This window comes from Stegodyphus dumicola, chromosome 1 (assembly GCF_044657685.1).
Source record: "Stegodyphus dumicola isolate Sdum_Otavi_A_Nest chromosome 1, ASM4465768v1".
NCBI lineage: Eukaryota > Metazoa > Arthropoda > Arachnida > Araneae > Eresidae > Stegodyphus > Stegodyphus dumicola.
This window is the reverse complement of record NC_140768.1, coordinates 276,583,357-276,605,825: the sequence shown is the minus strand read 5'-3', so window position 1 is coordinate 276,605,825 and position 22,469 is coordinate 276,583,357. Positions and strand designations below refer to the sequence as shown.

Here is a 22,469-nt window from a genome sequence, read left to right as displayed (position 1 = left end):
TTTCGCAAGATTGATGAAACAAAAGACACAGGGCACTCGACTACTGGGGAAATGTGTTGTTTGTTGCTGAAAGCAAATTTAACATCTTTGGCTCAAATGGATGAATTCTGATGTGGAGAAAACCCAACGAAGAATTCTGGAAACAAAACTTAGTACCAAGTGTTAAACATGGCAGAGGAGAAGTTATGGTATGGCGATGTGTGGCATATTCAGTGTTGGTAATGTAGAGTTTATGTATCAGTATAAGTACCTTGACATCTTGAAGTGATATTTTGCATCTTCAGCATAAAAATTTAATACACAAAATAGTTTAAAATTCTATGAAGACAATGATCCAAAGCATATTGTGCACAATGCTAGACTCTGGCTGTTATGTAAGTGTCCACAAGTATTTAAGGTGCCACTCCAATTGCCAGATCTTAATCCTGTTGAATATATTTGAGAGGAACTAGAATAAAAAATTTGAAAACAGAGCATATCTTCACAGCAACAGCTGAAAGCAGTGATTCAAAAAGAGTGACATTCAAAAGAAGTCCAGAAATAACAAAAAAATTTGTGAAGTCAATGCACAAAAGATTATGTGAAGTGATCACATGTAAAGATAATCCCACAAGCTATTAAGAAATATAAAAACAATGTAACTTTTTGTCATTTTTGGCTATTACTGAAAGTGTTTGATTACTTTGGTGAGAATAATTTTCATCTTTTCAAAAATGTCTTTACTATAAAATGAATGTTGAATTCACGTATAATCAAAATAAAAATTTTTCTTTTTGTTTTAACTAATTTTAGTTTTCATGTTCATTAAAATATACCAAAATTCGAATTGTCCGATCATTTTTGTGAGCCACGCCATTGTATATGTTGACTTATATGAAATTTTAAATATATTGTCAAATATGTTAGATCAGGGGTTCTCAACTGGTGGTACGCAAGAGAAAAATAGGTGGTACGTAAAGAAGCAAAGTATTTTTAACTATTAAATTCAAAAATTAAAACCCCAACATACTGATTGAATTTTTTCTGTAACACTTGTAAATTTATGCGATCTGAGCTTTGTTCATGAGTGGTGGTGGTAGTAGTACTTTGTAGTAGTGGTACTAAAGGTTTTCAATTTTTGTTTAGATGGTACGTGTTAGTCAAAAAGTTGAGAACCGCTGGCTTAGATCATTCATGAAAGTTTTTATAAAATAGTTTTGCTTGGCATTTTGCTAAAAGCTATAAAATTTTCTCTCTATGGTTTGTATTGATATAAATTTAAAAAAAAAATCTGAAGAACATTGAAAATAGAAATTCGACATTTTTAATTCATGAATTACACACCTATATAATTTTATTAATAAAATACATTGCTTACAGGCCTCTGGAATACAATAAAATACATTGCATGCAGAACAGGGCAATACAATTCTTGCACAGTATTTAAAAAACGTTATGCCATCTTTTATATCTCTGTCGACTTCTTTTTATTTAGATTCAAAATAAAATATATGTAGTAATATATTAATTGGCATAATTTAGATAAATTTGAATTAACATTTTAGAATTTAGAAATAAACTCTCCAGCTTTCAACTTTTCTTGGTATCAGTGAGTTCTGAAAGTCAATGATTCTGTCCCCCCCCAAAAAAATATATATATATATATATATATATTAATCAGACAGTAGAGGGTCTTTGATTTTATGTGAAATGATGCTCTGTATACTCCAGTAACTTGACTAGAAGTTCTGAAATGCAGATTGCTCTGTATCGGATCAGCAATATAAATATGTCACTAATGACATCGTAATTTTCCAGCTCAGAGAAACAGGGAAGATTACAAATCATCTCTGTGGAGGCAAGTTCACATTTGCAGATCTCCACATGTATTCAATGAACATCCTTGCTCACTGGGCTTGCCCATTCACACTGTACTGAGACATTAGTGCAGCAGTAGGCTTACATTAGGCTGTGTATGGCAATTTTTGTTATAAATTCAGTCAGTGGCGTAGCTAGGGTGGGGCAAGGGGGGACATCTGTTCCCAGGCGCAACATCAAGAGGGTGCCAAATTGTAATTAAGAAATTTTAGAATGAAATGTTTTTCATTCTTGGTACACAAAAGGGGGCGCAAAATCTTCAGTTGTTCCCGGATGCCAAAAACCCTAGCTACGCCTCTGAGCCCAGTGTAACACTAGCACAAAAGTTGCTGCAAAGAAATTATCAGAAATTGTGTGATTGTTTCAACTTTGTGATGGACTGGATGCACAACTGTATTTCTTGGTTAACATTATGTTGGATGGATGAGGGAAAACTTGATTGCATTAGGGTGTTAAACTACCTCACTTTGCACTATTGATCATTACTATTTATCATAGCAACAAGAGGTTTGTCATCAGATGCAGGGATCCAACAGAATCTGATGCCGAACTTGGAATGATCTCCTCATAGGACCTCCATTTTTCAAAGGAACTATAATTGGATGAAAATATAATTTGAAATATTGCAAATCACAGGATCGGATGTTGGGCTGTGAAATAGTGTTCCGTGTGGTTTATGATATCCCTGCTGCCCAGGCAATATAGTGGTTAGAGGAGCCAACTGCGATGCTGAATGGCCTGGGTTCGAATCCGGGAGAAGGTACGGATGTAAATTGTCTGTCCCTTCATAGAAAATAATGATGGCCATCCTATTAGGTGCCTCCATAGTAAAAATGACCACCTTCTGGCCTTTGTAGTCGCGAAAGCCTAAAAATGGCTAGCGCCCGCCATAAAAAAGAAGAAAAAAACGATGACATCCCGCTACCTCAGTTAGCATCATTGTGGAGTTTGTTGGACAATTTTAGGTGCAGTATCATTGGTTATGAAGCTAATGCACCATAGTCGCTGAGATTATCTGACATAATTGCACTGGATTTCATGTCATTGTTATGGACAGAGCTGATGTAGTCGTACGATTTAGGAGCAGCAAATTTTTTTAAATTTAGGTCGGAACCAAGTGGCAGAATTTAGGAGTTTCAGCTATGTACTAGGTGACAAAAAGGCCTGTTGCTGGCCCTGGTTATCTGAAAGACTAGATGTACAGCTTGTCATTCCACAGTATAAAGGTCCCATATTATCTAAGCATGTATTAATGTAACTTGAAATGATGCAGAACATTTAACGAGAAAAATCTTACTTGAATACATTAGTGTTTTACTACAGATATGCTTAACGAGTAGTACTGATGTTTTATAATTCTAGAATATTATTTTGTGTTGTTTTCTTCATAATGTTCTGTATGAATTTGTTGTTATAATAAATTGTATCACTAATGTATTAATTATTAGTAAATTGGCATCCACCTCATAATGTAACATACATTATTATCAAGGAGGTTAGATTAGAAGGAGAAAAGGTTCGCAGTTTCGTCCAATATCAGGGAATGAAACCCTACCTAACAAGCATTGTCAATGTTTGTTTTGTTAATACCTTGCATTACGATAGTGAAACGTATGTGTTTCTAAGCTGTTCTTTGCATGTATTTTCCAGTTAAAATGTATTAAATTTATAATGAAATGCTTCGCTATTGTTAAATTTTTGTTTTAGAATGATACAGATGATATGATAATTTACTATGTACAGAAAATTATTAAGAAAAAGTTTGAAATCTAAATGCATGCATATAACATTCAAGCCTCTAAAAATGATGTTTCTGAATATTTCAAGAATTTATTTTGGATTTATTAGCAACCTGTTGGGTTGTACGTTCCAATTTTCCTTGAAGAGGTGATATTTCTGATTTATTCACAATATTATCATAATTTATTAAAAATAATTTCTTATACAAAGTGTAAGAGATAGGAAAGAAAGTTATTTTGTTTTAGTATGCTTAAATACTTCAGTAAGTTGTAATACACTGAAACAAAAATTCACATATTTAAGCAGATAATTATCTAAAAAAATAGTCACAGGTTGCATTTTTTTAAACGAAAGTTTTAAATAGATACTTTTCAGAACCAACAACTTTATAACAGCAAGAAAATAAATATTGATAAAATAAAACAGATTTATGTGAATTTAATGATTTCAGTTTATGCAAGTTTCATATTTATGAATCTCAAAGAAATTGCTCTGAATTAAGGTGAATTACAGAAGTATACCTACGTCTTTCCACATGTTGAAGTGTGTAAATATTTTACTTACTTTTATCACTATACTGCAGAAATTTGTAAGTTTATGCAAACAAGTTTTACCAACAGAACAGTTTATCTTGATCAAATGCACAAATTAATTATATTCATAAAAGTTAATTTAAAAAAGTTAATTTAACTTTAATTAAAAAAGTAAATTAATTACTGAATGCTTATTAAATTAGTGCACCACTGCACAATATTGTAGAGATAAAATGAGTGCTTGCTAAATTGTGGACTGCATTTAAAGGGCTTTCAAATTGCAGTTTGGCCATGCCCGATGTGTATTGTAGAGACTATTTGTATGGGTGCCAAAATTTTCTTTGTCTGAAGGCCTTTGTTATCAGCCCTGCTTTTATAGAACAGAAGCAATTAAAACCATTCAATCTGAAAATTTTAGAACAGTATTTCTAAAACTTCTTTCAAGTGGAGACTTATTTTTTTAAATTAGAATGTTCTGCGTGTTATACTGCAGTTGTCATTATCTGTAATGAAACAAAATAACTAAATTTTCAGCATTTCTGTTGTAAATGGGAAATAAATTGTAAAGCTGGTAGAAAAATGAGATTGAAACTGCGTTTTCTATTTTTGAGTTACAGGTAGTAACTCATCTCAGTAGTAAGAACAGCTGCTGTCTGTAGTTAGTATTAAAAGGGATTACAAACAAACAAATTACCATTGATAAAAAATGTAGTTTCTGAGTGTCATCTTTATTAAAATTATAAAATAAGTGTTAAAACTGCAAAAATATTGAAAAATGCTTTCTTTATCGTAGATTTGTGTAATATGTGGGTAACATAGTTCTTGCCCTTGGCCACCATGTTTCCATCATCACTAAAGAATTAGTAGCAGAAGACATACTTATTTACACTAATTGTAATAATAACTGGTTGTTCACATTTGTCTTTTTATTAACATGACCATTTATTAACTTATGATACTTACTACTGTTGATGGCTGTTTGGTAATGAGAAAGTGACTTATGATTATCCGTAGTGGCCGTAGTGCATTGGAAATTCACCATAGTTCATTACATATCTTTGTTTTTTTATTGTATCAAGTGCAGCATGTAGCTAGTGATATGTTGTAAATGTGTACTATAATAGCTCGAGTTATTTAGCAGAAATAAGTAGAAATTTAAAGGAAGTTAAGCAGTTCTGTGTATGTAATAGATAAGCAGTTAAGCAGTTCTGTGCATGTATCAGGTATAGATATCTTTTGCGGGACTGTATAAATCCCTGTATCTCAGGTAAAATTTTATCTTGTCTTTAATGGCCATTAGTAGTGAATATGTTAATGATTCAGGATTGTCATAGCACTTATTAAGTGCATTAATGAAAAGTTTCTTTGATTTTGTAGTGAATAAAAAACTATAGCACATAACATAAATTCTGGATGGAATCTTGGGTTGTTTCAAATTTTATAAAATTTAACAGTTTTGAATTCCTATAACTGTTTTCTTTTATTTAGATTTCTTTTTATTCCTAAAATCGTAATTGAAATTTATACCTAGAACTACTGTAGCATAAATTTTAGGATATAAATATGCATAATCCCAAGAATCTTTGTAAATAAAGGTAACAAATAATGGTTTTGCTAAAAATTTACTTTCTAGAATATTTTTGTTGCTGTCACCTAAATATGTTTTTTTTTTTAAGTATATTTCCTTAAATTCTTGATTTATTTTCTTGTAATTTGCTGAATCCTGTGTATTATGCAAGATTCATAAATCTTTGGAATGATTCTGTATGTGTTAACAGTTGAGGTACGCTGTAATGACTTTTTCCATCCTACAGAAAAAGAAACTGCTGTAACAAAAATTGGTACAATTTACTCTTAGTTGGGAAACTTAACCAGTTATCATATTCGACTGTACTAAATATTGTCTTATATAACCTGGATTTCTTGTAAAGATGTTGCATAGTTTTAAATATCTGACTTTTTTCCTTAGTATTGTAATGAATGCTTTATTGAATATTATTTACTTGTACTAATTGTGATGTAAATATTTTTTTCAGGATGTGACTTGATGCTTCAAAAATCTGTGACAGCAGCTATTTCAAGTATTTATGAAGAAAGATAGGTACTTTGCTGAACAAAATTTAGTTCTGAATAATTTTTTACTAGGTGGTAACATTTTAAAAGAGAATTTACTTTTCTCTACAGTTTGTTATGAAACAAAAGTGCAAATAGCGACAAGATTTGTGTCAGTTTTGCAAGAAATGTCATTCTATATATCAATTTTTAATTGGTAGTACAAAGGTATATTATGCAGATACATACCGATGCAAATGAAATAGTTACTTTCTAATGCTAATGGTCATGTGCTTTCTTTACACTCATATTAAGATTTTTAGTAAGCTTTAGTGTTTGCTAAAGAACATTTTAGGTAATTTTTTATATGTAGTGCCTTAATGAACTTTTTCACTCAGTTTAGAAAAGATGCACTTTATTTAATACTTTAAAAAAATACATGGTGTAAAGTTTTAAAATTGCATTTTTTCAGCTGATTTCAACATGCTGACAAATAATGAATAATGTGAATGATTATTTATGTTCTTCGATCTACTTTCTTTAGAATATTGAATGTTTTTGAAGAGAAGTTCAATTGAAATTTTTTGTTTAATTTTGGGATATGATACCTGTCATTAACGCATTCAAAATTCTAGGAATATATAATGAAGAGCAATATTGTTTACAAAGAAAAATTAATCACACCCACCTTATTAAGTAAGTTTGGCAACCTTCTTCATCAAATTATGGACCACTTTCTAATTCTTAAATTGAAATCTCTGACATTTTTATTTTTTAAAAAATAAATTTGTTTTATGAATTTTGATATTTGATATGTCAAAGAGCATCATTTTGAGAGCATTCAGAAATTCAAGTAATACATCCCAAAATAATCCCAGAACATTCCAACGTAAGTGTAGCTTTTGCTGATGCAACCAGATAAATGTGACAAAAATTGTGTACTACAAAAAATGTATGTGAAAGATTAAACTATAATATAATAAGCATTTTTATATTAGAAATTTGCTTTTTTTTATGAATTGAGCTTTGAAACGTTAGCCTATTATTTTTTGAATTTAACATCAAAAAGTATTTTTCTGTTAGTTAAGGATTTAAATAAATAAGAAGTTAAACTAATATTAAAGGTAACTGTTATCAGTAGAATGAATAGAAAGTAGAAAATTAGATATAAACATTCAATTGTGTATTTATTTAAAAATTATGCATGGTTACATTGTAAGCAGAAAACCATGTTAGTACTGTCCTAAAACTTTTTATTTTATCCTTGATAGTTATGCATAACTTCTAAGTCTTAAAATATCAATATCAAATAAGTGGATTTCTGTAGTGTTTTATCCTTAAATTTAAAAATTAGTGATACAGTTTCAGGCCATAAAATATTCTAGAGAAGACAAACAAATTATAAATATGGAAAACTGTACAAGTCTTTTATAATTACTTTATGAAGAAGTTTTGAGTTTTATACTTTGATTTTGAGATGAGAACTAATGCCGAAAATTTATTTGAGTAACAAAAACTGTTTGTGAAACATTGTTTAAAGATGAGCCAAGGCTGATTTTAGATGGCCATGTAATTAAAAAGTGTAAGTTGTTATGAGGTTAGGATTATCTGTAGATTTAACTGAAATCACATTTTTTAGTCCTATGTTTGTTTGTGTACAACTGTACTGTAATCTTTAGTTACATACAAAAAAATTAACAAACATTTTTATTTAAATATTTAGATGATTTTAATGAATCCAACTAGTAATTAATGGTACTTGTAATTCAAACGAATCTGTGTTTATTGCTGAGAAATCGCTCAGGTTGTTAACTATTAACAGAATAAATTTGAAAGAAAAATTAAATATCTTATGCTTCACTGAACAGCAATATACAGATCCATGGAAAATAAAAATATTCTAATTCAGGGAACACCAGTACATTTGCCTTAAATTCTTGAGTTTGTTTAATAAGTTAAAAGATAAATATATTGAATTTCCTCAAATGGCAACACACTTCTTTTATATCATTGATTTTTCTTATTAAATTTGGAACATAAATATCTTACACTTTGCAAAGTGGCAACACAAAGCTTCTAAATCACCGTGTTTTAATCAAAAGTTCATCAAATTTGCATAAAATCTGTGTATATAATTGGGGTCCCTATGGAGTGGTTTTTGAGAAATCTTATGTAAACAAGTTTCTCTGTTTTAAAGGTCAGTATGCCATATTTCATCAAGATCAGAATAAAACTGTAGATTTCTGTAAATTACAAAAACACAGCCACTCTTCTTTATATCAATTCAAGATTTTTCCTGTGTAAACAAAAACGTGTAGCAATTTTTTTTGTTACTGAAGTTAGGAAATCAGCATGTATGTGAACTATAATAATTAACATGTTGACTACCATGGCACTTTTCGGATTCCGGTCCGAGAAGCCGAATCGTATATTATGTTACTAATTTTTATAATTATATTTTTTGTTTGTTTTTAGTAAATTTTCTTTTCATGCTAGCCAGCATTGATTTTTTGTTTTTCTCCCAGAAGCCATCTATCAATATTAGCACTGACAAATTCCGAGTTTAATTGTAGCTGCACAAAAATTGCAAGTAAACACAGTACGAGATAACTTGTAGTTGGCGTCCTAGAAAAGAATACAATCTACGAATTATCACGTAGTTGGCAGTCAACGTGTTAAAAAAGAATTTGATCAGAAAAATGAAAATTTGAAAAATAGCAATAATTGAAATATTAAAAAAAATATTAATCTTAATATATAGTAATAAAATTTCTTATTGTCATTGTCAAACTCAGAATTTTCTAGCTGTTCTCAGAAATCACGTTTTGTTGCTGTTGAGTTCAGGTAAATGGCATTTTCCTCTAGCTCACAATTAATATCATCATAACCTATCTTGCACATAATAACATTATCTTTTTCAACCATATAGCATGTTAATGCAACATTTTTTTGATAATTTAATGATTGTTGTTTTGCATAGATTTTGAACTAATGAGGACTTAGTACTCACCTTTAACTTCATTTAATAAATCTAGTTAAGGTAGACCAATTAGTCAAACTTTTGATGGTACATTACAGTTTGCATTATATATTAATAGGCAAAACTTATTTTTTGGCTTATATGTGGAGCAACTTATACTTGGGAATGTGCAATAATCTTTTAGGATTCCTTGGAGAAGAGCAAAAGTTGAATGAAGTTTCATAAATATTTAAAAGGCTATTTTATGTTTTTTGCTGCCCAAAGGGCATTAGCCCAAAAGAGCTATTAACTGCGTTTTGGCATTTTATGTTAGAAACTTTAAATGTTGGCTTACTTTTCAAACTGTTGCCATAAAATATTACAGCCCTGTAAAATATTTAAAGAAATTAAATAAGGAAGAATCTGCATAAATATATGTATGTTTCTTGTGCTGTGATAAAACGACGAAACCTAGAGCCATCAAATTTTGAATAAAATACATATCCACTTGAATATCGCCACTTGAATAAGCCCAAATTTGGAATTTCTTTTATTATCTACAGTCAAAAGTCGTTAATCCGGACTCGTCGGGACTTCGGCGATTCCGGATTATCGATTTTTCCGGATTATAGATCATCAGTTTAAATCTCGTAAGATGGCATGCAGAAATTCTAAAATTAAAAATATGAAACCGTAATTTATGAAATAAAGAACAATTATTATCTAAAAGGTATCAAAATTTACGAAAAAAAAAGCTTAATATTTATTTGTTTACTTTATTAAACATTTCTTTCAATGTAAGTTGTTTAAGTTGCTTCGTTTTATGTGATAATACTTTCTCTTTAATTCTATAAACAGACATAATTTCTTGTTCAGTTACAAAAGTTCCGCTGTTCAAGTCAAGTTTTTTAGCTCTTTAGCAACAGAAATTTGTAGCGTACCTAAGAAGGTTGTATTATTATTCTGTGGCTTTGAGTGTTACATGTGCACTCACACACGCACGTACTTGCATATGTGCATCAAACAGCTAAAATTAAAATGTAGATATAGGTACAGCCAGGGCTGGTACTAAACTTTTGCTATTCAGTACTAACCCTGTGACTCTGAAACTCTGCTTGATTCCTTCCTAAACTGTAAAAATTTTGCCGCCCCTAAATTATGCTGCCCAGTGCAGCCGCACAAGTAGCACCTGCTTTGGCATCGCCCATGGGTACAGCCTATTTTTAAGATTTTATAGTGTAGATATATATTATTTTGTAATGCAAAAAATGCACTGTAAAAGAATTCCGCTGACTTTCTTCCCATCTGAATGTTTGATTTTTCTTAGTTGAGTCAATGGTCCAGCTTTAATGGCATAATTTGGAATAAACCTTCTAAAAAAACTTGTTAAACCAAGAAATCGTCGAACTTCATGAAGGTTTTTAGGTTCTGGGAATATTGATATTACTTCAACTTTTCTTGATCCCGGCTGTATTCCGTTTTTATTGATTAGAAAGCCTAAATATTCTATTTCTTGTTTAGCAAATTCACATTTTGGTAACTTCAGGGTTAGTTTAGCTGCACGTAGTGCTTCGAATACTTTAATTAATTTCTGAATCATTTCTTCCCAAGTCCTTTCTGGAACAAGTATATCGTCAAGGTAGCACAACATTTCTTTATTACATAATGAGGATAATGCATGATACATCAATCGTTGAAATTCTGCAAGAGTGTTAGTCAAGCCAAAAATCATTCTTTCAAATTGTCCACTTTCATCCGGTGTTACGAAAGCAGTTTTCAATTTTGCACTTTCAGTTAATGGAATCTGTAAATATCCGTGTGCTAAATCTAGCATTCTAAACAGACTACACTCATGCAATTGTTCTAATAAATCATCTATTTTAGGCAGAGGAAATTTATCCTTTATAGTTTGACTATTGAGATGTCTGTAATCAATAACTAATCTGTATTCACCGGTCTTTTTCTTTACCAGTATGACAGGACTAGCATATGGGGATCGCGTTTCTGTTACAATTCCATTTTCTTCCATTCTTGAACTATTTCTTTGATCGCAGCTCTTTCAGAGGCATTTATTCTATAAGGCTTCATACATACTGGCTTTGAACCTTCGATTTCTTTAATGTCCATTTTTAAGAGATCTGTGCACCCTAGTTCTGAAATCTTTAGTGCAAAGCAATCTCTTTATTCATTCAGAAGACACAACTCTTGTTGGTGATCAACGTCGAGATCTGAGCCAATTTTAACTTGACTTAAACTTATAGGAACTTTTATGTAGTTAATATTTTCCGTTTTGCTAAGTTAGAGCTCAATTCAGAAATTTCAGTATTTAAACATAGTTCAACTTCATCTGCTCTCCCAACGCATTGATCGTTTTGGAGCCTAACACTTCTATCGCCAATGTTAATCACTGGTATACAAGTTTCGCCATTTTTAATTTCTAATAAACAGCCTATACCTTCGGAAGGATTTTCTATCATAATTAATCCATTATCTACAGAATCTGTTTGAGAACTGACAAGACTGATCATATTTTCCCTAATTCATTTTCCTCAAGAGCTTTAAGGCAGACTCGATTTATTTTTTCATCAATTTGGAGGTTACTAAATAGTTCATCTTCCCTATACCCAAAGTGAAATCTTTTTCCTATTTTGACATAAGCGATGTGAGGTAGATCAAGCCATGTCCGTCCGATGATTAGATCAACTGGCTGTGCATTATCAGGTACAAGGTATATATTTATGCCTTGGCCTTTTACATTATCAACTTCAATATCGGCTTTAATCATTCCTATAGAGGCCACTGCAGGCACCCTTTGATTTACAAAACCGTACAATTCATTCATAGCAGGTTTTGGTTTCACTTTAAATTTCTGAGCAACTGAAGTCCTTAAGAGACAACAAAAACTCCCCGTATCAATTAAAGCCTGTACTTCTTCAGAATTATTCAGTTTTGCTTTCTTCAAATATGAATTGCTCTCTTCTAAATTTTCGCCAACTTGCTCAACAGAATAATTTTTATCATTTGAATGATTATTTTCAATTTTAGTAACACAATTTTTAGCTTTATGACCTGTTTTATTACATTTTCGGCATGTTACTACTGGTTTGGGCAGCGGACAGTCCCTTGAGATGTGTCCAAAATTAATACAGCTGAAGCATTTCGGTTCACCTTTTTCATTATGTGTGATACCGTAGAGTTTTTTCGGTACTTTTCCGTTTTGCCGGCGCAAGCGATAAAGTCGCCAATAATGGTACAACCGATGCCAAACGGAATATTCTCACTGGTAACCTTTTACGCCTCATTTTCAAAACAAGTCGCAGCTTTTTCTTATCAGATTGATTGTTTCTTTCAATACTGGCATATAATTACATAGAATTTTTATCAAATAGTACAGTTTTGTGTCTAAGGCCATTTTCGGTAATTACGTCAATTAGGATGCAATCACAGAGCTTACCCGAAGGCGAAAATATAGAAAAGGTAAAGTCAAGGGTTAAATTCATCAATTCTAATGAGAATGCATTAGCGAAGTAAAGCACTGCACTTTTACATAATTTCTGAATAAGCTATTCATACGAAATAAAGTATTTCTTGCATTTAAACTTGTGTTTCAAATTAAGATTTAACTTGAAATTAATGTAGATAATTACTGATAGCATTAGATTTTTGTAGAGTAGTTTACGTGAGATGAGATCGCTTGGGGTCACGTGATATAAACCGGCGAATCAGGATGTTGAACCATGAAGGCATAGTAAATTCTTAAATTAATGTCTTTTTACAAATTTATCTTTATTTATTGGCTTTTTATAAAATTTTAAGCGATATTAAAATGTTTATGCCCTCAAAATAAAAAATTCTTAGAACTAACATTTTTTAAATATTTTTTATGTGTATACTGTATGTTGTCGCCAATAAAGTCTGCTTGGCGAGATTTGCGCCGGCGAAACGGAAAAGTACCGTTTTTTCTTTTCGTTGATTGTAGCAACTGGACCATCTTTAAAGGAGTTTCTTTGTCATAAGACCCTTCTTTACGCGGTTGTTTATAGTTGAAAGTTGACTTCAAGGTATCATAATCATCTAGTTTTTCAACTAAATGAATTGGTGAAATCAACTCAGACCATATGTCAATAAAATGATCTTTTACTTCTGGAGACACTTTACGTTTTATCTGATCCGCTACAATAAGGTCGCTAAGTTTCTCAAAAGTATCTACTTTAATTCCACTTATCCATTCATTAAAAAAATTTCTTAACTCATACGCAAAATTCTTCCATGTGTTTCCTACACTCTTATTATGCGTAAAAAATTTTTGGTGAAATTTTTCAGGTGTCATCTTGTACCGTTTTAATAAGATCCTTTTAACTTCTTTATAATCATTTGCAATCTCATCGGTTTCTCTGGCGATTAACTCAGCAATATCATACGGCTATAAGCCAAACAAATGAGTAACCCATGTATTTTATGGTATTTCAACTTGTTTAGCCAAGCGTTCAAACATGATTAAATATAAACTGATATCATTCTCGTCAGGTTTAAATTTTTGCATCAAACGATGAAGCTCTAACTTTGGATTCACGTGCGTATCACTAGCATTTTCATTGGGGGCCAGAATTTGTAGATCTACTTTCTGCTTCAATACGTAGTTTTTGCAGTTCAAATTCCATTTCATGCATTCGTTTTCGTTCCTCATATTCTTCTTTTCACTTACGTTCTTCATCTTGACGTTTTCGTTCTTCAATTTCTTCTTTTCGCCTACGTTCTTCAATTTCTTCTTTTCGCCTACGTTCTTCATCTTGACGTTTTCGTTCTTCAATTTCTTCTTTTTCTTTTCTTTCATTTATTATAATGTTTATCCATTCTTTGGTGCATTCTTCATCGTACTCTTTGCTAGCCAAAATTATCTTTTTCAAATCGCTCATTTTATTACTCTCATTTACATCTTCAGCTAATATTCTTAAATCGCATTTCTTTGCCTTACCGAAAATAGACATTTTCGTACTCATTAAAATGCAAATTATATATATATATGCTATTATTATTAACCTCCAATTAGACAACTTAGTAGAACACAGTTATTGGTATTTTATAAGTTTATTTGACGTTCTAAATATATTTCAAAATTTAAAGAAATGAAAAAAAAAATAAACTCTCTTTCCAAAATGATAAAGAAATAACAAAATTAATTTCTATAATAAATATGTTACATCAATCAATGCACAAACCTTGAAATTCAAATTCTTTTCAATTTATTTACGTATAGCAAATTCTTGTAGCTTTAGGCTTAGGTTTCAGAATAATCCCACTTCTGATTTATGTTAACTTCCTTTTGTAGTTAAATTAATCAATCATAAAATGGTTGTAAAAGACAAACATTTATTTAAAGATAAATCTTAATAACCTACACGTAACGTATTCGTAAACGTACATAACATAACAAACGTACTTACTGCATTGTACCATTAAACATTTCAAGCATACATCATCTGCATATATTTTTAAAATTATAAATAGAAAGACATCCAGAAATTAGCTGTTGCCATTTTCTCAATAGATATTGTGTCTAATAATGATTAAATAATTTACAATCGTGCTTACAGAAGTATATTGTTATTTAAACTTTGACTGTCACTATGGATAAAATTTTAATTCTTTGTTTATCATGCTTAGAAATCTTATTTTTTAAGGTGTTTAAAAATTGTTGATTATGATCATTTTGTTTTTTTTTTTTTTTTTTTTTTTTTTTTTTTTTTTTTTTTGTGATACGTTTTAAAAAAAAGTATTTTTATTCCTGTAAGAACAGTACTTGGTAATTATTGTAAAATAAATCATGGTATTAGCCCCATTTTTGGAGTAGAGCCTTTTTTTTCTGAAGAGCAAAATATTTTTGTTATTAAGTGATTTGAACAATACGAGCAATGCTGTATAAAAAAGCTTACCTTTTGCAATTCATTTTTCAAAATTAAAAAAAAAAAAAAAATGCAATACTTTTTGTAAGTAGAACAGAGATAAAAACTACTCAATCCAATAAGTGGCATGGCCACTTTTATCCAATCATAAGATTTTTTACTTGGTATGTATAAACTTCTGATTTAATTCTTTAATTTCTAATGATATAAATATCATCTTAATTAATTTATGAAACATTAAGTTATTTATTAAGTTTATGAAAACAAAGACTAAAATAAATAATTGTACAAATTTACATAATAGAAGCTGTTTGGATACAGTTTTTCACAAACAGATCCAAAAAGTCATAGCATTCAGACAGTTAATTGATACAGGAAAAGGTACCACTTCTTCCGTAAAAAAGCATTGGCTCATTTTGGCAAATATGCAATGCATACAAATTTCTGAATGACACTATTTACATGATTATTTATATGATTTTATTTATTATTATTTTACATGATTTATATTAAACTAAATAAGCATATAGAAAAACATATCAATAACATTGTGCATTGTGGGATTTTATCATAAATTATTGCTTCAAAAGGTGAGCTTTTCTATAATGAGCTTTTTTTCTGTTGTTTGAATTATTCACAGATGAATCAGTGCTTAGTGAAACAAAGAATTTGTTAATTCTTTAATTCTGTGCAAAATAACTTTCTATTTCATATTTTATAACACTGTTTTCTTTTTCTTCAGCATATAACCTTTGAGAAAAATTCTCCAAAAGTACTTCTGCAAATATGATATCTTCCTGTATATATAACATGAGAAAGCATGTTTGTTCTTTCAAGAAATTAAAAAGAAATAATGAAGTGAGTATTTTTTATGTACTTTTGCATAGAATTTTGACATAAAAAGCAAATTAAAAACATTGAAATATACATATATATAGTACGAAGCGTATTCGGAAACTAAGTACTGTTTTGAAAAAACAGTTTGTTTTTGTTTGTTTTGTGCACATCAAGGAGCATTTTTGGAACCCATCGGGAACACAGTTTGCGATAATTCAAGCAGTCAGACACAATTTCGAACAAAACAGTACGTGAAATTTGTGGAAATGCCTCTGAAAGAGTTGTCATTGTGAAGTGTCTGTTCTCATGAATTGCTTCATCAACTTTCCTTACCAAATCATCGGTGACAACAGAAGGCCGACCACTCCGAGCCTCGGCGTGGACATTTGTTCGACCTGCATTAAACATTCTTACCCACTTTTTCACCATTCCATCACTTATCGCGTATTCACCGTAAACTTCTGTCACTTGACGATAAATTTCGGCCGGTTTTAACATTCCTCGCATTCAAACATTTAATCACGGCACAAATCTCACAGTCAGCAGGAGAACTAACTGTCTTAAACATTTTGAATGTGCACAGCAAACTAAAAACACAACATAGAGCAACCAAAATGCCGACAGTTGGAAGTCAGTGAACAAGAAAGACTAGTGCGCATGCGCGGGACGCCTACCACAGCGCTGCGACGGCACTAGAATGAAACGGTACTTAGTTTCCGAATACGCTACGTATTTAGATTCTTGAAGTTTCCCACATTCATCTATATCTGCCCACTGTAGTGAATAGTTTGTATTCCAGTTTTGCAGTTATAGTTTGTAATATTCAGCTCTGTCATCACAACTGGTTTTTTTTTTTTTTTTTTTTTAATTTTTTTTTATTATTACATTACAGATACTGCTTCCTTTTCAGTCATTTCCTTGCCCATTTAAATTGTATTTGCTATTTGAAAAAGAAAGGCATCTTTCTTAAAATGGAAAGAGCTTTTCTGTAAAATTAATATTATGCAGAATTTCATCTAATGTAAAATTTACTAAAATATATATCAGAAAAAAATGGTCATTGTTCTTCAGACTTGAATTTAGATGTACGTAATTTGTTACATATTAATAAGTGCATTCATAATACAGATTTATATTTGAAGAAGATTTTTAACATTTTAAATTCAGCATCATTTCAGATTTTTCTTTCATATGTATAGTTTTAAATTTATTATTAAGTCTTGACAAATTTTAGCTGCAACTTAAGCCATACTTAACTAAATGTACAGTACTGTTAGTATGAACCTTGAAACAGAATTTTTGCCTTTTCTTGCTAAATATTAGCAATAAACCATGCTAAATTCTATGGTAAACAACAACCACTGTCTTCTAGCTGCATGCAATAAAGCTGCCACTTGTGACAGCGATACATTTACCTGATCTGAGGATACCAGACAATTTTTGTTTGTCCATATAAAATATTTCTTCAACCAAATAGCATGCACATTTTTCAGAAAAAAAGGAGGCATGGCAGCACACAATTTATTTTGTTTGAAATATCTAATTTTAATTAAAGTCCATGATTTATTGCTAAGCTGTATATTTAACCATTTGCGCTAAAATGACGTGCCATGCACGTCGAGATGCTTTGTCTGAAATCGCGAGTGACGTGAACGTCGCAAAGCGATAAGCATGTATTGCAAAAATGAAAATAACGTTGTGCACATGTCGTCTAACAACGAGATTGTTTATTTCTCGAGTTACAGCTCTGGATTGCACTCGCAGACGTGGAGCGGCATAAATGAGACACTTTACCGCTTGTTATATTGTAGCGCACGCCACCTCAAGCGTGGAGTAGTCATAGCGCAAGTGGTTAAAATAATCAATAAGAATTCCGATATATGATTTGGTTAAAAAGTAAAAAATTTAAAGTCTATAGGCATGGGGCATTTGAATTGCATGCTGTAGGATGATGTCCCTAGTTTATATCTAATAAAAATAAATATAATTTTTAAAAGCAAATTTTTAAAAGAAATTCAATATAATTATAAATATTTACATCATGGTTTAAAATTTTTATTAAATATAAAATCTAGGATAATTACTATTTCATTGATTTCAGAGGGCACTGATAAAATATGATTTTTATCTCTTTTTAACTCTATTAAATTATATAAAATTGTCAATCATTCTTCTTTAATAAAGCACAGAATCTCATAGTAACTGTTACCAAAAATGACACATCATTTATTTTAATAAAAAGAATTCTTTTTTTTTTTTGTTTTCTTTTTAATTTTCCAGTTTGAAAAGTTAGCTATATTTGTTCACAAGATACTTGTTCCTTTATATGAAGCACCCATAAAATGGTTCATAATTAAGAGCTAGTAAATATTTAATAATTTCACAGCACAATAAAACATTGTAGAAATCATTTTTACAAGTATCCTTTCCTGAGCTTATGGACAAATGCCAATATTTTTATTTCTTTCAAAACTTGAGTCAATCATAATTTTGAAGTGTATTCTTCTTTTAAATCCAATATATTAATTAATGAAAATTCAGTGAGCTTTTGCTTTTACGCTGTCATTTCAACAACAAATGATCTAAAAAATGTGTAAGTTTAAAAACAATATGAATGAAAAAAATATGCATGCTCGTTAATTATCCAGAAACTTATATAGTCTTTGTAATACTATTTGTTTTTTCTTTGAAGAACATAACTTAATTTCCAGGTTCTTTGAAGGTGGTTCATTCAGTGCAATTCAGTGCCATATTTGAAAGTTCATTCAGTGCGATATTTGAAGGTGGTTCATTCATAAGCCATATTCAGTGGTGTGCCATCAGTATACTAGAGGGACTAAGCTAGCATTTTATGCATTAGCAAACACTGTTAAGTACATTTTAATTGATATTTAAAAGTATTAAAAGGAACATTATTTTACCTCTTTTGAAACCAAAAAATAGCAATAAATTATACTAAATTTAAATGGTACTAATTGGCTTTCACTTGTTCCTCTAATTGCCGTAGGTATGTTGTCAAGTATTGGCAGTAGGTCGTAAGGAATTTCAATTTTCTCATGTCTATATTTTAGTTCATCTTTATGAAGTATTTTTATCGTACCTGAAATAATGTGAAGTAAAGTATATAGATGCAGTAATTCTAAATTTAAGCTATCGAAAAGGAAGTGATAATATCGAAAGGGAAGTGATCTGTAATGATATCCTACACAAGATATCATTACAGAGCATGCGCAAGCAACCTCTGATACCATTTTACGACAACGTGCTCGTTAGCTATTCATGTCTCATCTCGATCAATTGTTTATCATGTTTTTTTTAGTAATACATTTTCAAATGACACAAAGGTAATGATTATTATATATATCATCTATTTACTTCGTATGTTATCATCTGTACAAGCATGGGACATTTTATCTCTTATTCCAAAGTGGAATATTATATAATTTCAAAGTGATTGAAGATATGCAAAATAAGAAATAATCTGTTTTGCTGGTGTTGTACTGTTTTTGAGGTGAAATGTTTTTAACTAATTATTTTTTATGACTTCCAGCAGATTAAAAAAAATTGTTTATTATGGTAAGATCATTCTCCCTTTTATCCAATTTTAATAAATTCATCAGAGCACTTTAACCATTATTATGCTCATTAGTCTTCTAATTGTATCATTAGGCTTTATATTCAAAATGAACAAATCTTTTTGTGGTGACCACCTCCTTAAGATGACCGTTTTTGAAAGTGAGCAGTACCTTCAAGCTTAAACACTATTATTAAATTTTATCTCTTAATATGACCACCACCGCTAACTAGTCATCTTAGAGAGGCTTATAATTTTTTTTTTTTTTTTTTTTTTTTTTTATACCTAGCTCCCTTTTGGTAATAATGCTGCACACCACTGATTAGATTATTTCAAGGGAGGAGCTCAGCTGAACACACTCATCATTCAGGTAAACTCATTGTGCACTTTAGTGCATATCTCAGGTTAGAGTAAAGTCCAATTATGACGATACAGGGGCTTTGTAAAGTTTCCTATGCTCTTGTTTGCCATCACTTGTAACCCATGTGGGTGAAGCATATAAAATCTGCGAGCCTGAAAGTTTGGGCAATTTGTAACAGAGTGGATGCAAAATGCTTGAGAGCTCTCTACTTTGTTGTTGATAGTCAGAATTAAGATTGTGTTTAATAGATGCAAGTGTTAGTTAAGTTATGAAATGGTGTAGATCAGATGCCCACACGTTGCATTTAATAAGTGTAAAATCTGAATTTTGGTATGTAATCATATTTGCATGTTACTTATCATTTCTCTACGTGCCATTTTTTAACTGTAATATTATTTTTGTAAGCATATTGTGCATTAAAAAAAAGCTTTGAAATTTCCAAGTTTTTTTAATTTAAATGGCATAAAGGAAATTATATGCATCAGCAACTTTGATAACATGAGATACAGTGATGAAGCCAATATTTTAACAACAACAAAACAAAAAGTTTTATCACATACATAAAATGATGCAGGAAATAATTGTCTTTAGGGAACAAGTCAGGAAATGGGGGAAAAATTACTATCTGTTAACACATGTTAACATGAAATCATGAGATACAAAAAAGTATTAAATTAAAATTTTTATCACTATTATCACATTTGAGTTGCTTAACTAAAGTGCCACGAGCAAAGTCAAAATTTATGATAACAATTAGTAATATAGTTTAAATGCATAAGTATTCACAAAAATAGCAGTCTATTAAAAATCATTAAAAATAGGAGCTCTTAATCTGTATCTTTTAAATAGCCATGAGTTCCAGTTTCAGGAAGCCCTTCCCTGGAACATTTTCAATGTAAAAACTGGTCATTGGTAAATTTCATCAAAGTGAAGTACTGTAAATCATATTTTTTTTTTTTAAACTACATTCAAACAGTAAGAAGACTATGTAGATTACACTACTGACAATTAAAATTGCTGCAACATAAAGGAAATCAATTAGCAAAATCATATTTATTTTACAAAAGTAATTTAATAGAAGGATGAAATAATTAAAATTTCAGGAAATTTTGGTTTAGAAATTTGTATTCCATGCATATAGGAGCAAATAGCAGCTGTTATAGCTAGATATGGAGTCAAAGAAACTTTGGATGGCAGTTACGGGTTCTACAGTCCATACAGCTTTAGATATATATCATAACGGAAGTCTTGCCAGTCCTTGAAAACTATGAACTAGACATTTTCAGCTGGCGAGATATCTGACAGAATAGCAGAGGTCCCGAATGTATTATATTGCAGCTACAGGCAACAGAATGTTTGTTATGTAATGGTGACTGGTTAAAATACTTAATATGTGCACTATACGTGAATTGGATGTGTATCCAGCAACAACCCATACCATCAATTCAGATGCTAGGCTTGTATGATGATAAAGTTATAAGGTATTTCTCCCGCCTTCTTGCCATGGTTTCGTGGTCAGCACGCTGGGCATGTATTCCAGAGGTCCGTGGTTCGATTCCCGGCGAAGGCATTGCTCCTTTTTTCATCTCTCTGGCTTAAAAAAAAAAAAAAAAAACTAGTCAGCCTTTAAAAGGGGGAGTATATAAGGTAATTCTCCTGCCTTCTTGGCATGCCTTCATGGTGTGGTGGTCTGCACGCTGGGCACATATTCCAGAGGGAAAGCCTGAGCAAGGTCATCCAATAGCCATGACGGCCAGAGAAGATCGCTATTTGTCCATTTTTAGCGATGCGTTACAGAGGGGCTACAGTTTTTCAGCTTTATCAGGACCTGTGTGCAGCCACAGGAACCCGTGTAATAAGGGTGACTGTTTCCAAAAAACTGAATGAGAGAGGGTTGTTTGCCAGAAGACTCGCTGTTTGCATCCCGCTCACGTCTACGGACAGGCGAGTCCGATTAGCATGGTGCAGGCAGCATAGTTATTGGAGTAGGGAGCAGTGGGTGACCGTTCTGTTCACCGACGAGTCCGGTTTTAGCCTAAACTACTTTCATATGCAGAGAGCCCCCATGGACCCGCTACCTACCCTCCAATGTGAAATCAACAATTATGGTGGTGGTGGTGTAATGGTCTGGGCAGGTATCATGTTGGATGGCCACACATCTCTTCGCGTCTTTGATAGAGGCTCTGTGTTTGGTGTGAGGTACGGGGATGAGGTCTTGGAGTCCTATGTTTGCCTTTTCTGGGGTGCAGTAGTCCCAGAGTTCATCTTACAGGACAATAACGCGAGGCCACATAGAGCTCATTGGTCGATGAATTTCTCAAGAGTGAGGATATTCGCCGGATGGATTGAGCTGAATGAGTGGGACCATTTGCCACAGGCACTAATAAACTGCCTTATTTCCAGTATGACATAATGCTGTGAGTCCTGTGCGGCTGTAAGAAGGGATCATGCCCCCTATTAACCCATTTCTTTTATGCCTTCCGCAACCGCTGTTTCAGACCTTCAGACTCCCATGAGTGTTACACACGAACATGTGTGTCTGTTATAACTATTGAATGTTTATTTTGTCTCAATTATAACCTATGTTCACACCAAATTTGATTAAAATCTGTCCAGTAGTTCTGGAGATGTTTCAAATTTCTTTTAATGTTTC

At 31.4% G+C, this 22,469-nt stretch overlaps 1 protein-coding gene across 2 annotated transcripts in view; it reads left to right on the top strand.

Moving 5' to 3' along the window:
• LOC118188929 (uncharacterized) overlaps positions 1 to 22,469 on the top strand; it is a 151,591-nt gene that overhangs the window by 3,554 nt on the left and 125,568 nt on the right. For both annotated transcript variants that reach the window (XM_085807253.1, XM_085807243.1), the window contains exons 2-3: positions 6,167 to 6,231; positions 15,787 to 15,902. The gene's annotated coding sequence lies outside the window, so the exon portion shown is untranslated. The remainder of the gene's footprint in view (positions 1 to 6,166; positions 6,232 to 15,786; positions 15,903 to 22,469) is intronic.